Consider the following 15,368-nt stretch of genomic DNA (forward strand, 5'->3'; position numbering starts at 1 on the left):
ACAAAGTTTCAGAAGTTTAGCTTTCCTGTCTATTTACTCTACCAAAGAAATGTTTTCCACTTCAGCAGCAGATTAATCTAATTAAATTAATTTAATCCATTCTATATCCCTAAGGTACAAAAGAACCACATTTTCATTTATTTATGGGTTATTTTTCCCTAGATTCTGAAACTAGTGGCAAAAAATTGTAGTGGAATTGATTTTGAAGACGCATTTGATTTATGTTACCCCTTGCAGCAAAACCATCCCCTTCCCATGATTAAGGCTGCTAACCTGATACCTCACATCTGCAAGGGAAAGTGGTTCATTTTTTCCCTTTGTAAGGGAAAATGTTGTTTCCAGCAATTTCTCAGGTTTACATAATGAGATTCTAAAAAAAAAAAAAAAGAAAACAAACAGAAAAACCAAAAATCCCCCAACCCCCCCCCCAAAAAAAAACAGACCCCAAAACAAAAAATTAATACTGTCATGAATACTTCCCTTTTGAGGACTCACAAATATTTTGATGCCTTTCCCTGTCTAAAAGTTCCTAATGTACTACAACCAAATGAATACTGGTAAGAATTTTCTGTTACTTTTAGGAAAAAAAACCAAAATATGGCCTGAGTTACAATTTGAAACTGGGTTAACATCCTGCTATTATACATACTACTGCTCTGATTATTGACATGTGGCTCACTTGGATGTCCCACTGCTTTTCCTCATATCATTTAGATAATGCTATCTCCTCAGTTTGCTTCTTTTGCCACAGATTGCCTGTAGAGAAGTGTGAAGCCAATTTAGATGTTAGATTACCCTCAAATCATCATTAAAAAGATATCAAAATGTAGTGTTAAAATGTGCAGAGCTATTCTTTTCAATTTTTCTAGCTAAGGCCACTGCTTAAACTAAAACCAGAAAATCTCTCTTCACTTGTGTGTTGCTATTTGCAGGTCTCCCAGAAAGTGCTATCTTTATGTTTCAACTAATCCAGGATTAACTGAATAAACAAATAACGGCTTGAATTCTTTGTTACATCAATTCCAACTTGAGGTAATCTCAACAAGCACAATTGTTTAAATCCTCACAAAATTCTCTCCAATAATCAGCATAAAAGTGGGCATCCATTTTGTGCTTATTACCCTTTGGGTGATGCTATATAAAAGAAATCTTGGCTTTTTCTATAGAAAGTGATGGTTTGCATGGCCCTTGCTCATGGTACAACAGATTGGTGGAACTTAACTAATGCCTCTAGACGTGGAAACTCAAGTTCTTGCTTTGCTGACTCCTACCATCTATCTAATACTTCTATGGAATGAAGAAAAATTTCCCATTCACTCGCAACTGTTTTCACTTTGGGCATACTGCGTATCTTAGATTTCAGCTATAAACAATAGAGTTACAGCCACATTATAATTCATGCGCAAAATATTTGCATTTTTCATAAATATGCTTTAAGTTTCATCTTGTGCACTTCAGTCTGGAGAGTATCTATATTCTCTAGATTTCATTTTAAGTGGAAAATATACACAATTCCATTTTTATACCGCAGCGCTGTCTGCCCACACCAACATTCATGCTCAGATCAGCTGAAGTAATTTGTCAATACCCATCAAGCCCGTTTTTTGTAGTTCATTTATTTTTAAAGGAATAGAATGGCTTCTTTTTTCCAAATGGTTCTTGAGATGTATTCTTTAGAAAGTACCAATCTTATCTTTCAAACCCACAAATGATTTTACAGTAGACCTTATTTGATTAAAAAGTAGAAAAATGATTCTTACATGAAATTAAATATTACATAGTTCCATGGAATAAAAACCCACCTTTGTTGAAAAATACTGCACTTGGGTTACATCCTCACTTCTAGCCAACTTTCTTCTCAACATGAACACTGATCGCAATTCACTTCAGATATCCTGAAATGGAAAGTAACAACACAAAGATAATGTTCAGATCCCATTGGAGTTAATGACAGTTTATAGCAATGCTAAAGTTAAGAAAACCTTTAATTTGAAGCAATGACTGCATTATTTTTCTGTCTTTTCAAAACATGACATTTGATGATACTGATTTGGCAACAGAAATGCTGTTGCATCTGTAAATTATAAAATAATCCTTACTTTTAGAGGAATATAAGCTAAAATACCAAAAAACCACAAAGCATCCTTTAAAGTTGCCATATTTTTATGAATAGTCACTGCTAACAAGCATTCCTTCAACTATAAATTGACAGTGGCAACATAGAGATGAAATTGCCTTTTTCATCCAAATCATCCTTTATAAATCTGTGAATTTAAAGGAAATACATAGTTGTTATTTTTTTTATGCAGACAAATATACCTCATTCAAGTTATTTGTTGATTCGCAGATGTACCTCACTTATACTACCCTGCATCGTTACTAATCTATCATACATTTGGCAAAGGCTCTCCTTTATCAACTTTCTTGTCCAGCTGCCAAAGAGATAAGCAAATGAAATTCCTTTAATTTCACTGGAGCATAACTCCTGTGCCTGTTGGAAAGACCCACAGCAGCATTCAGATGTGTGAACATTAAACAAAGATGCCAAATACATTTTGTGCTGTTGACAAGAAACAAATTAGAAACAGGAGTCCAGAGGTGTGAACAGGTGAGCTTTGTACTTTAGCAATAGTTTTTCCTAGAAGAAATTGTATATATAAAGTATATATTCTACAGTTTTAACCAAAATCTCTGAACAACTTCCCTCAGCTGTATATGGAAGAGATTCTACATTTCTAAGAGTGGTCCAGCCCTTTTTATTCAGTTGGAAGGAGCTCCAAAGAACCCAAGAGGATCAAGTGGTTATTCATTCATGAGAAATATGCAGGATCAGGGCTTCCTTGAGAAGCAACGCTTACTCAAAGCTTTAACACATTTGCAGAATATCAGTCCAGAGAAGTAGGAAGAGAGCCCTATTTTACTTTAAAAAGGGTATAAGAAGATGTATGTGCGCATACTTAATTTCATGCCATTGGCTCTTTCATGGACTTTCTCACAACAAATAGATGTTACCCGAGTGAAAAAAGTTGTCCAAATAATTCAGTAGTGAGCATATTGCTTCCTTCACTAAGCTTCCAAGGGAAAACAATACCCATTTCCCTGGGGTAACCACCTTGCCAGATTTCTCCCCTTGGCGTGCCAAGGAAGGGAAGATGTGGAGCAGAGATGAATCGAAGTTGTGGCAAGCATACCGGCATGCCAGTGAGGTGGCCTTGGGATCCTGTTCTTTCTAACAGATTTGTGGTTTTGGATTAGAAACTCTGCAGAGGTGATGTTGGGGCAGCTCAGCCTGGAGAAGAGAAGGCTGCGTGGAGACCTCATAGCAGCTTCCAGTATCTGAAGGGGGGCTATAGGGATAGTGGGGAGGGACTCTTCATTAGGGACTGTAGTGACAGGACAAGGGGTAACGGGTTCAAACTTAAACAGGAAGAAGTTCTTTACTGTGAGGGTGGTGAGGCACTGGAATGGGTTGCCCAGGGAAGCTGTGAATGCTCCATCCCTGGCGGTGTTCAAGGCCAGGTTGGACAGAGCCTTGGGTGACATGGATTAGTGTGAGGTGTCCCTGCCCATGGCAGAGGGGTTGGAACCGGATGATCTTCAGGTCCTTCCCAACCCTGACTATTCTAGGATTCTATGTTCCTGCCAGAGCCACTTTTCAGGAAGTAATTTTGTTATCATTTCTCTCCCTGTCTACAATAAAGTAAGATAAGGGGAAGGACCCAATACAAACGGTCATCTCCGTTTTCTGCAGTCTCAGGATTATGCCTATCAGTATTGTCAGTCTAAGGCACACACAAATACTGAGACTGCCTTAAACTGAAACACGCTACACAAAAGTCCATGACAAGAATTTTGGTTTTCTTGCCTTTAGTTTGATTTTACACTTTCAAGTCTTCTGGAAACAGAAGTTTCTTCAAACAAAAGCTAAGACTCCACTTAACAATTGGACTCAGAAACATGGCTTTAAAGGGGTAAAAAAATCCCTGCTAAATGCGTATCACAGGAGTGGCAGTAGGTATAATTCTTGTGCCGTAGTATTTCTAAATGAATATTCCAGAAAGAAAGATGTCATGTATTTATTTCAACATTTCCAGGAAGCTACCTTCACACAGCACATTTAAACTTGTTTCTAGAAGCAGTAAAAGCTTTCAGTCCACTGAGTGATATTTCCAAAACAGAGGATGCAAAACACAAAGGACATGGGAGTTTATGTTCTTATTCCCATACCTGAACTAGCGAAGATCATTACACGTATTTATTGGGTTTACCAAACAATACTTTCAGTTTACATACACCTGCCACCTGCTTTTGAACATCTTAACTAGGGCTTTTTCCAGCTGACCATGAATCCTGTCCAGGATGATACCCACTCTAGCTGAAATACGGAGGCATGTGGTGATAGTAGTCACTGCACGCTACTACAGCCAGCAAAATCAGCCACGAGAAGCAGCTATCTTCCACCCTAACTGTGCTCCAGCATAACAGTGACTGGAAAGCAGGAGTGCTGGGCATGCTGCTGCCTGGAGGAGGTAATACTCCTGTGTATCCTTAGAAGCTTCCTTTCATCATGGTGCAGAAGCAACAATGTTCTACAGTCAGACATTTGTTCTTTTAAACCACTGTTTTTTTAGTTACTGTTTGAGACAAGCCCACCAAAAGGGCAGTAAGTACTGAAATAGCAGCAGACCCTTCTGGATGAGGATCACAGGTAGGTAAGCAAAGACTATCTTAACCTGATGCAAGAGCACAGGATAGACTCGCTATCACAAGAGCTTCTCCTGCTATAGAGCCAGCACTTTTTCTGTAACAGCCTTCAATATCATATTGCTATTTAGAGAAGAATAGGGTTTGAATTATTAAAAAATTTAAGAAAGATAATTAAAGCATATTTTTGTTGTACTTTCTTATGTAAATTAACTAAGAGATCATCACAACAGGACGTGCTACTACCTAAAGTGCACAGAGCCTAAAGAATACATTCTGAAAAGCTGTAGACAGGTACACTAAGGAAGGGATGGGGCAGGGTTATTACTTGGTGCTAGTGCACTGGTATTTAAAGGCTTATTTACATAGCGTCACAGTAAAGCAACCTCAAAGTGACCCCAGTTCATAACTGTACCGTTTCAAGAGTGCTTTACATTCCCAGAGCTAACCAGTGAAAAAGGTGTGTAGTGCAAATGAGAACTGAAGCCCACAGTTCTTCAGTATTATGGCTTCACATTTCTTGTTCCTTCTATTTTTGAGATACAATATGTAGTATTATAGATAGCTACACCTGCATATTACAAGCAATTACTGGGCAAAGTGCTTCTCTTTGACAAAGTCATTGGCAAAACTTACAACATCATCAGAGCAAACAAGCTGAGATCAGATCACTGTGTACATGGTGAAAGTGAAGCGTGCTGTAAAAGAAAAGATGGAAACCACATTAATTTCTATCATGTGCTCTTAAAAAAAAAAAACACAACTCAGAGATTCGTATTAATATAGTGAAACCTGCCTTCCCTTTAAAGAACATATTAAAATCTTTACGCATCAATCTTTGGCACTAAAATTTGGTCAAACACATATCTCAGCTACAATCCTTACTTAGTCCAATGTCATGGACTCCCTAAGGCTTATTGTCATGTTACTGAAACATGCACATTACCCAGAACCTTACAGCACCTTCTGCACCAGTCCATTGACTGCAAGGAAGCTGCCACGACACAAGCTACATGTGCCCTTATCTGAGGGCTTTTACTGTTCCTGAGCAGCCTAAGATTGTTGCCTGACCCTGCTGCCCCAGGGGAAGACATCTCGCAGCATCAGAGTGTAGTTTTTCAGTCTCTACAGACCTTATTTAAGGTATAAATTATAACTTCCCGGGGTATACTTGGTTTGTAGATGGTAAAGATGACTTTACGTCTATCTCACTGGTTTGAAAACAGTGCTTCACTCAGAAGGTTTGTAGCCCATTGAAAGTATGATTTTCCTTGTATTACCTGCTCCTGTGCAGTACTGATTTCATTTTAACACTACGATTTGAACTCCACACATACAATTAGCTTCTATCAAGAATGAAAGCTCTTTCGCTCAAGGTCAAATTGTACAAAGCCTAGGAAGCAGGGTGAACCAACGATTTCAGACCAAGTAAAACTACCCAAAGCACTATTGCTTCAGACTTTTTTTCCTTATTCTAAGAAGTCTCATTTAAGCCAGTCTAGAAATGAACACATTAAAAAAACTAAACCCCAAACCAGATCGTTTTTCTTCTATTAATGTTAGCACTCCACACATACCGAAATTCAGTTTTAGCCAAATTAAGAACAGCTATCTACAGAGACAATGAGAAAATATAATGAAGCACTGTTTCAGAACTTCACCAAAGAGCTGTCTGTTAGTTCAGGAAAATGAAACAGGAGTGAAGTAAGTAATGTGGCATAAAGCACCCTAAGAGAATATTGAGGGGATTTTTTAGGGTTTTTTTTAACGTTCACTAAAACAAAAGTTCAGGTATACCCATACCTGTAGTGACAGCAGACCTCTGGCTTATTCAGTTTGTCAGCTAGTCACCCATCTAGAGAAGTAAAGATGGCTTTCAATGGAAAAGTGTCTTTTCATTTGTTACTCTAGAAACCACTAAGTTAATAAATCATGACAATGGTTCTAGAAAACATTCACTTAAGTATACATCATCCTACAGTGTTTAAATTCTCCTGAATGAACTGTGTGCCATCTCCACTTTTAATGTTTGTCATATATCACATCTTACCTGTGGCCCAGCAAGCTGAAAGGCTTGATCACCATGTGTGAGATTTGATACTTGTAATTACATTTTAAATATGTCTGTAACCTTGATGCTATCATCCTGAGAAAGGAGAGCATTTGCATAAGATACAAATTCCTGTGGATAAATTCAGTACCTCTGTAGATTTAAAGATAGAAGGAAAAATCTTTCTAAGGCCAAGAGACATAGTTTGGAGAATTAGGTCTTCAGTAGACACAACAGATTCAAAGGCAAATATGATGCAAGAGAGCCAAGACAAATCTGAGACAAATACAATCTGGGACTTTTCTGAATAAAGTTAAACTGAAGTTATTGGGTACCTGTGAAGTAAAGGAGATTTTAGGAGAGGTTAGTGAGGCAGCAAGGGAGAAGAGTGAGGGGGGAAAAACAGGGAGAAAAGGTAGCACGCATAGAGCAGGGATACTAGTGGGAGGAAGGAAATGGGAGATCAAAATGGACAGTAAACCCAGGTTGGAGCAGTTTTATCAAATGTCTGCCTCTTTAGCACACACTTAAAAAAAGCACCTATCTAACTCTAGATGCATTTTTGTTTCGAAGGAAAGCTTTGTAAATAAATGAAAAGTTTCTCTGAAACCAGGGAAAAAAGAATGTCATCCGTCATCCATCCTTAAGAAAGCATTTTCCTCTTGGGCATAAATGGCAGAGCAAATGCTGTAGCATCCTCTGAATTAACAGGTTTTAATTACTTCCAGTTAAGGTGGGTAGGAATGGAGAGAGGATTTTTCACTTCACTCCCCAAGTTCCCACCATCAACAGCTGGGAATTAATGACTGGAGGACACGTGAGAAAAGTTGGTTCATATGTGTTACTGAGTTCACTGAGGCACAGGCTTTCCTACACTTCTGGATATAGTTTAAATCATACAGTAATTCTGCCTATTATTATTTATGTGAACAGCACCTTTGTTTGATTCAAGTCAGTTTCAAGATTCCTTCACTTCATGTTGGCTACAGCAATGTCAGTTGTGTCCATGCCTCTTTATCCACATGTTTAAAATGATATCAATTGTCCGAATAAGCAAGATAAAGCCAAAGTACTAAATCTCCAGTCAATGGGGGTCCTACCTAGCCATGTTTTAGAGACTCACCTGCCACAACTGGAACTGAAATTCTGTTTTGTGGCAAATATCAATGTCTGTATTCATTCTGCAATGAAATAAATGCTAAATTCAAACTTAAACCTGCAAATAAAAACAGCAGGGCTGAGGCAGCATGGAATGCAGGTATTTGTCAGTGAATCATTAAATGCTGAAACTGTTTAGCACTTCTTGGTATAAGCATCCAATTTTTTGTCCTACTTGTCCTGACAGAAGGAGCCATTCATTTGATGGTACCCTTTCTTATGCTACCTCATGCAAAAAGGTGCTAGAGTTGTAGTTTCATACATTTGGGAGATTGGCTGCACAGGTAACTTGAACCCAGCTGAAGCATCCTCTCATGCTTTTTCTTTCCTGCTGGGCTAATACACTTCCCTCTGCAGCAGACTGGATCAGCAAAAGCATCTGGCTGGGAAATAATCTTTTTGCAGCATTTTATTAATTTAGTTTGTTTTAAAGGAGGAAAGGGAGGCAAGTGGAGGAAAGCATCAGTGAACATTACCAGTAATGCCCCCAGAAAAAAGGTGTTTCGCTTGATTTCAAAGTGAGTATTCTCAGTTTTATAAATTACTACTCAAATATGACACTGTAACAAGTGTAAGTCTCATTCTAGTCACTGCAAACTACATCTAACACCTAATCAGCTTAAGAAGTAAAAAAGCTTCAATGGAACAGAGGTATGCACTACATGAATGCAGACAACACCTTCTACCTTTGTTACTTATGAAAATCAACACCATCAATTTCCAGGGTATTAGGAGATTCCTAGCTTCTGTTCCCCTTCCCTAGTGCTTCAAAATAAACCCTGAATCCCTATAGATTAATAACTACTTAAAGATTGCAGGAAGAGATTGGAAAGCTGAATTGAAACAATCCTTATGTGCCAAAACAGAGGTCTATAATGATGCTTCAGATTTGGTTTGCAAATATCATAACAGCTCTGACAGTTTCTTCTTTCAAGCACCCTTTTAATGCATCATTTCCAAATAGTTGTTGGTTTGCCTCCTGTCTTTTGTAAGGATAAACTATCTGCAACTTCCAGAGGCAGAAAGAGTTGGGAAAACATTAAATGAGACAATCAATACTATGTTTCGAGGTTATTTTAATGTGTTATTTCATCGTTACTTTCTTCCAGCCTCGGAAGAAAGTATGGCCATAGGATAACATACATAACACATTTGTTAACTGCTTGCACCATTGTTCCGGCAAATGTCAGAGCATACAACAGAAGTATTCGATGCAGTAATGGTTGTTTTGAGATTTAAAGTAATCTAGGCAAAACAAGGATTAAGAGCTTGGAGATTTCCCCTTTTGAACACAGAAGAACATGTTGATGTATCCATGATTTTTTTCTTTTTTTTAATTCTTATTATGGAAAGGATTTTTGAGCATCTGTTTTGCTTAGAAGGAACAGCTACAAGTGAAAACTTTAGCAGTAATTATGTGCAAGTTAAATTTATTTGAGGCATGGTGAATTTTCAACACCATACCTCCCAGGTTTCGCCATTGGCTCAAACACTGAGAAAAAGAACATATGAAAAGCTTTGCTGTTCTGTGATGCATACAATACATAAATGACATATGTCAATAAGAGTGACCTGCAAAGCCCAAAATCTATGCTCTACTTTGCCAGCTATAACATCAGTTGATTACAGCTGCATCCAAAAGCCCAAAAGGGACTGGGTTCCTGTAGGTCTATGCACAGTGTAAATTCATAGAATCATCGAATAGTTAGGGTTGGAAGGGACCTTAAGATCATCCACTTCCAACCCCCCTTCCACGGGCAGGAACACCTCACCCTAAACCATGTTTATGTGTAAACTAGGCAGTAAACCTGGCCTTGAACAACGCCAGGGATGGAGCATTCACAACCTCCCTGGGCAACCCATTCCAGTGCCTCACCACCCTAACAGTAAAGAACCTCTTCCTTATATCCAATCTAAACTTCCCCTGTTTAAGTTTTAACCCATTACCCCTTGTCCTATCACTACAGTCCCTGGTTCATAATACAAAGCACAGATTATGAAGCACAAGCTGAATTGCTCCCCAAGTCCAAATGAGTTAGTTTTTATAAAGCATTATGAAGTGTATACTTGGAGGTGGAACAGCATACCCAGAGTTAAAGTGGAAGACATTAAGAGAATAGGACCATAGAGATGCACTGTGATTTGCCACGGGCCCTTCAGCAGGCCTCTCTTTCTGCACAAGGTCCTCAGTGTTGTGTTCATCCCTGTTAATCACAAGTTTCCTGCTGATTCTCTGAAGTGAATCCCAACACTTTTCAGCTCTGCCTGATAGCCCTGCATCATCTTATTCTCTTGCTTGTGATTCATCACTGGGCATGCAGGCTATCAGCCAATGCATGAATTTCATGTTGTGTTTCAAGGTAAAATATTTAGATTTTGTCTCTGTGCTTTTCCAGTGTGACAATTCCATACCATGTTGGAAAGCCAACAGCTAAGCTTTATTTCACTTTACCCTGTGAAGGAAACATAGCATGCACGTTACCCACTAGAATACACATCTGCAATAACAGCATATAATACTTCATTTAGCCCAAAATTATGGGTCCTGTTTTACTCTGTTAATGCATGCAGTGAAGATTCTGTTCTACCTATATTGAAGATAAAGAGTGCAAATATGTTTTAGTACCATACTTTCGACATATGTGTTCTTTTGTGCATTTGCTTCCTTTTACATATGCCCGAGCTGAGCTCCCTGAAAGCTGCTGGGTACTTACCCAGTCAGTCAGTCAACAAGAATGATAAAATGTGACTTCTGTGATTAACCACAAGTATGCACTATGGTTTAAATTCAGAATATTCATGATCAATCAAATCAGTAAATTATATCTGGGAAAGGCTGTTAATAAAAATATTTAAAGAGATGAACTGAAGGAAATTATGATCTGTTTGTGGTTATTCCGTAAGTAGAAAAGAGGGACTAAAATCATTCAACATACTACTCCTGCCGGATTATTTGCTCTGCTCCACTGAACACCCATAAGCACATTCAACTATTAAATTAGCACTGCTAAGCTGCGCTATTTGTGCTGGCTATTTTTATACACAGCAGGCAATAATCATTGCTTAATGAGAGACTAGGCTTTAACACCAGGTGTGATTTTGTCCTTATAAGATCTATTTTTCTACTTTTCATAGTTTTCAGCCAAACCAGTTTTCATCCCCATCCGTACCACCTCTTTCTGTCTGGAGGGTGGTATGTTGAATGCCGATTCCAAGCTCAGCATGGGGCATGGTATTTGATTTACACTGATTGTCATAAATTGTAACACACAGTGTTCTGTGAAGATGTGCAATGAAAGTGTGATTTTTGTTATGTTCCTTGCATTAGAGATCACTTCTAATTTGCAGCCTCTTCTATTATTCTTCAGCTGATTCCTTTGCAAAGAAAAGCAAACCTGTGTTAAAAATGTTGATTTCTCAGAAATACACCTGTAATAATGATACGTAGGCACAGTATTTACCGTCAGAACACCACACAAGAGAAGCAAATATTTTTGCCTATTCTAATGACAAACGTTCACCATATAAAGAGCTTAATTACATACTATAAATGGCTGATGCTCTGCTTTGCTATTCAGCTATTCAACCAGAAAGAATGTTGTAAAATCTTAGAATAAGAATCAAGGAAGAAAAACCATAACTTCTGCACACTTTACAAGGGAAAACCCAGTTCTGAGAGAGTTGCAGATGGACATAAACCCCCGCTACAGGCATTTTTGGACAGAAGACAATTAAACAAACAAAACTACACAACTGTGTTTGCCAGATGTTTTTTTTAGACTTAATGAACTTAAGTACAACCAGATCAAGCAAAACCACGCATTCTTTCTCCCAACAAACAAAACACAAGCAGATCCAGCTCCTTTCATGTGAGATATTTAATCCAACCTAGAGCAAATAGAGAACTGTAAGTATTGTACAAAATCCCATTACTGAAGATAAATAAGAAGGAACTTGGGAATAGCATTTCACCTGCAGATTACAACTTTCAAAGTGGCCAAGATTAGCCATTCTGTAACATTTACATGAGCCTTAAAATAGATTTTTTTGTTAACATTTCTGAATTGAAAATCTCAGTCAGGAAGCTAAAGACTAAAGCAGGCAAATATGTGGGAATACCCTCACATTTACATAATTTCTCTTAATTTGTAGGGCACCACATGATAACTTTGACTGCAAATAGGGAACTTCAGAAATACAGAAAACAGAATTCCAAAACACGGGTGACTTGAATGTTTGAAAACACTACTCTAAAAAATCAAATACAGTTCAAACTAGCAGTTTCTGTACTTTATTTCGGTTTTCACCTTTAGCTTTTAGAGAACAGTATCAGTTGACTACTGCAAGGCAATAGGAAGGCAATAGGATGAAGAGTGTTCAGATTTTTCTATGTCCTGTCAAGCTCACAAACATCATGGAAATGCTAAAGAAAACAGAACTAGAATTTTCTGTCTGCTATGGACAAAAGGTATTTTTTTTGTTGGTGGCCTTGTTTTGTTTCTTTAAAGTGGCATTTGTTTCTATCAAAACCTCAGTAATTCTCCTGGCTTCCTGCAATCAGCTTGAGATTACTGACAACCTTAGAAACATGAGAAAACTTACAAATAGCTCTGTAATTATTTTAGCCAAAACTTCGCCAGATTGGCTAGGAGGCAGATACTAAGTGTGACTGTGGGTTTTGTGGATCTCCATGTAGCTGGGAAAATTAAAACAAAGAGAATAACCAAATCACCACTTTTAATTGTGTGCATTCTCTCAGGCCTGCACAAAGAAATGACTAATCCGAAGCAGCTCATCACCTGGTTCAGTTTGATTTATGGGGCACTTTTATATATATATATATACATACACATATATATTTTTCTGCCCAGAGAGACGTTGGAATCTCCTTTCTTAAAGGTTTTTAATGCTCAGCTAGACATAGCCACAGCTGAGCTAATCTACCTCTGGTGACAGTCCTGCATTGAGAATGTGATTGGACTTTCATAGATCTCTTCCAGCCAACACTTCTGTGATTCTATGTTATTAAATCAGTCTCATATATGCTCTCTTTTATAGGGCTGCATTATTTTTCTGTCTGAACATCCTTGTCCATACTAAGACTCCCCTTTTCATGCTTGTCAAGGCCACCCCTGTACAAACATTAAGATACTCCAAATCCTTTCACCAGCTGCGTGATCCTGGCCTGACTCAAACACAAGCACTTCCCTCAGAAATTAAGCAGAGTTAATGGCTGGACCTGTAATGATGATCACTGCTTAAATCCAACTGCCAACTCAGTCTTGCTTCTCTATTATTAATATAGTCATAGTATCAAGAGTGCATATCTGGATATCTGTGTCCCCCTGTGCATGGGATGCAGAGATGCAGTAGCAGGCGCTATACAAACACCCAACAAAAAGATGATCCTTTGACATAATTTCCCAGAAAGTCCTTGAATACAAGATTTCTTAAGAAAAAAACCCTAAAAACCAAAAAATTTTGCGTCACCTATTTCTGACAACAGTTATTTACTGAGCTGCCCTGAGCAGCAGCATTACAAAAGTTGAAGGAGGGACAAAAACCACATAAGCTTAAGGAATTTTCTCCTTTCTTAAAGACATACTCAGCAGAGAGAGAAGGGGACTGTAACAAAAGTGAGTTAATGCACAATAGCCAGGCTGTTCTGACCTTTAGAAGCTCAGAGCATTTAAAGTGTCGCAGCTGCATTGATTTCCTATGTCTACACCATACTGTATTTCTCCTACACTGCCAAACAGGAGACTGGGCTGATTCATGAGAACCACTATTTGCATGTTAGGTTTATCGGCTTTCTCTTCTACCTCTTGTCAGTAATGCTTGACAAAGATCTTTTCACAATGTATTCTCCCTATTGTGCTCTCCATGTGAAAGATTAAACAGAGCAATTATATGTACCCATACATTTACTTTGTCTGCTTCTACTACATTCTAATTTTAATGTTTTAGCTATAAGAACTGCAAAAGTGCCCTCAATTTTAAGAAAAATAACATGACTCAGTCAGTGCTGATTCGTCCTCTCTCAACATTCCTCTTGTACTGGAGAAAAGTCCTTGATTTTCTCCTTCCTGTGATAAAATATTTGTTTTCCTCATGGGAAATAATCTGCAAGTAGGCTCTTCCTTTCTTCCCTTTGTCTTTTTGCTCTTGGTCCAGTAGGACATGTTACATCATTTATAACATCAGACAGGCAGTTTCTTCCAGTATAAGAGCTGGAGAGCAACCTCGTGTAAGGCTTGGAAAATGCTGCCAAAATTAGAGGATGCAGGGAAAACTTCTTGAATCATATAAGTCTATATGTGTAACCTACTGTAGATGCTGAATGTAACATCTGAGGCAAACTGGTACTGTCTTGATTGCCCCTGTATCATACGCAACAGAGTGGGAGTGGACCCAAATTGCAGGAGCTGTCAACATGGCTATGGCAATATAAACTACTCAGCACAGGGGGTGGGTGTATTAACCGCGCCTTGCAGCAGGCCAACACTGACAGAAAGCCTTTGAAGACCGTGGAATGGTGGCAGTGTGATGCCACATACACGAGCATGTCTGAAGCCATCGCTCCCAGGCACAGAGGCAGGCTGCCAGAGTAATGGAGGATTCACTGCCAACTTTACAGATTTTTTCTTACACCACCAGGCACAGGAAACATTATTCTGAGGTCTCAGCTTATATTTTCAGGTCCTTGGAGGTAGTTGTTGTCCACATGGCCAGGGGCTCTGTGACTATGGTGTAGGCTTGGTTTGCTCACTGGCTCTATAAAAGGTCTTGATTCGTCTATCTTGCCTCTCTGATTTCGTATTGCCAATAACATATGTTCAAAGCCATTAGGTCTCTGTATTTTCTCCTTAACCATTGCCAAGATGGAGGGTGTAAAACTGCCCTTTTTTTGCAAGCTTTTGTAACCCTTTCTCTGTCAGCCCAACAACTTGTTGATGGAAGTCAAGGCAAATGTTCAAACATATGTGCATTGTACTTCCTTCTTTGTAGGACCAGAGCTCTCTGTTACATCTTTCCACATATCTCATTTTCAGTTTGTCCTAATTTTTGTTTCAGTTTTAGTTTTCTTCACAAGCATCCTCATTTTCCTACCTGTATGAAGCTAAGCATCTGTGTGTCTTGTATGCTCATTGCATAGTATCATCTGTGCAGCACTAAAAGTTCTGTCTTAACATAGTTAGGAGTTTCATTTCTTGTACTACTGCTTGTATTAAAATTCCCAGCAATTTAAACTAACTGGTTGATGTTTACTGGTGCTGTCCATCATTTCAAGTATCTAAGGCAGTACAAGGAGCTAGTAAAGATTAACAATAAGTTTCTATTGCAAACTGTGGCTACTGACTTGCAACTGAGTGAATTAAGTAATCAAATGCTCTGCTTCATTAAGTTCTTCATAGAATTAATTTTGTAACTGAAAAATGCATTCTTCCCACAAGAT

General features: G+C 38.4%; 1 long non-coding RNA gene across 1 annotated transcript; it reads right to left on the reverse strand.

Moving 5' to 3' along the window:
• Window positions 1–668: 668 nt before the first annotated feature.
• Window positions 669–5,405, reverse strand: LOC133269187 (uncharacterized). The gene is made up of 3 exons (XR_009743364.1): window positions 5,341–5,405; window positions 1,803–1,895; window positions 669–756 (listed from the first exon to the last, which is right to left on the reverse strand). It is a non-coding gene; the product is annotated as an uncharacterized LOC133269187 (long non-coding RNA).
• Between the last annotated feature and the right edge of the window lie 9,963 nt (window positions 5,406–15,368).

This window comes from Pezoporus flaviventris, unplaced genomic scaffold (assembly GCF_033815535.1).
Source record: "Pezoporus flaviventris isolate CSIRO_AGI_PZ_B2104156 unplaced genomic scaffold, CSIRO_AGI_Pfla_v1 ptg000015l, whole genome shotgun sequence".
Classification (NCBI taxonomy): Eukaryota; Metazoa; Chordata; class Aves; order Psittaciformes; family Psittacidae; genus Pezoporus; species Pezoporus flaviventris.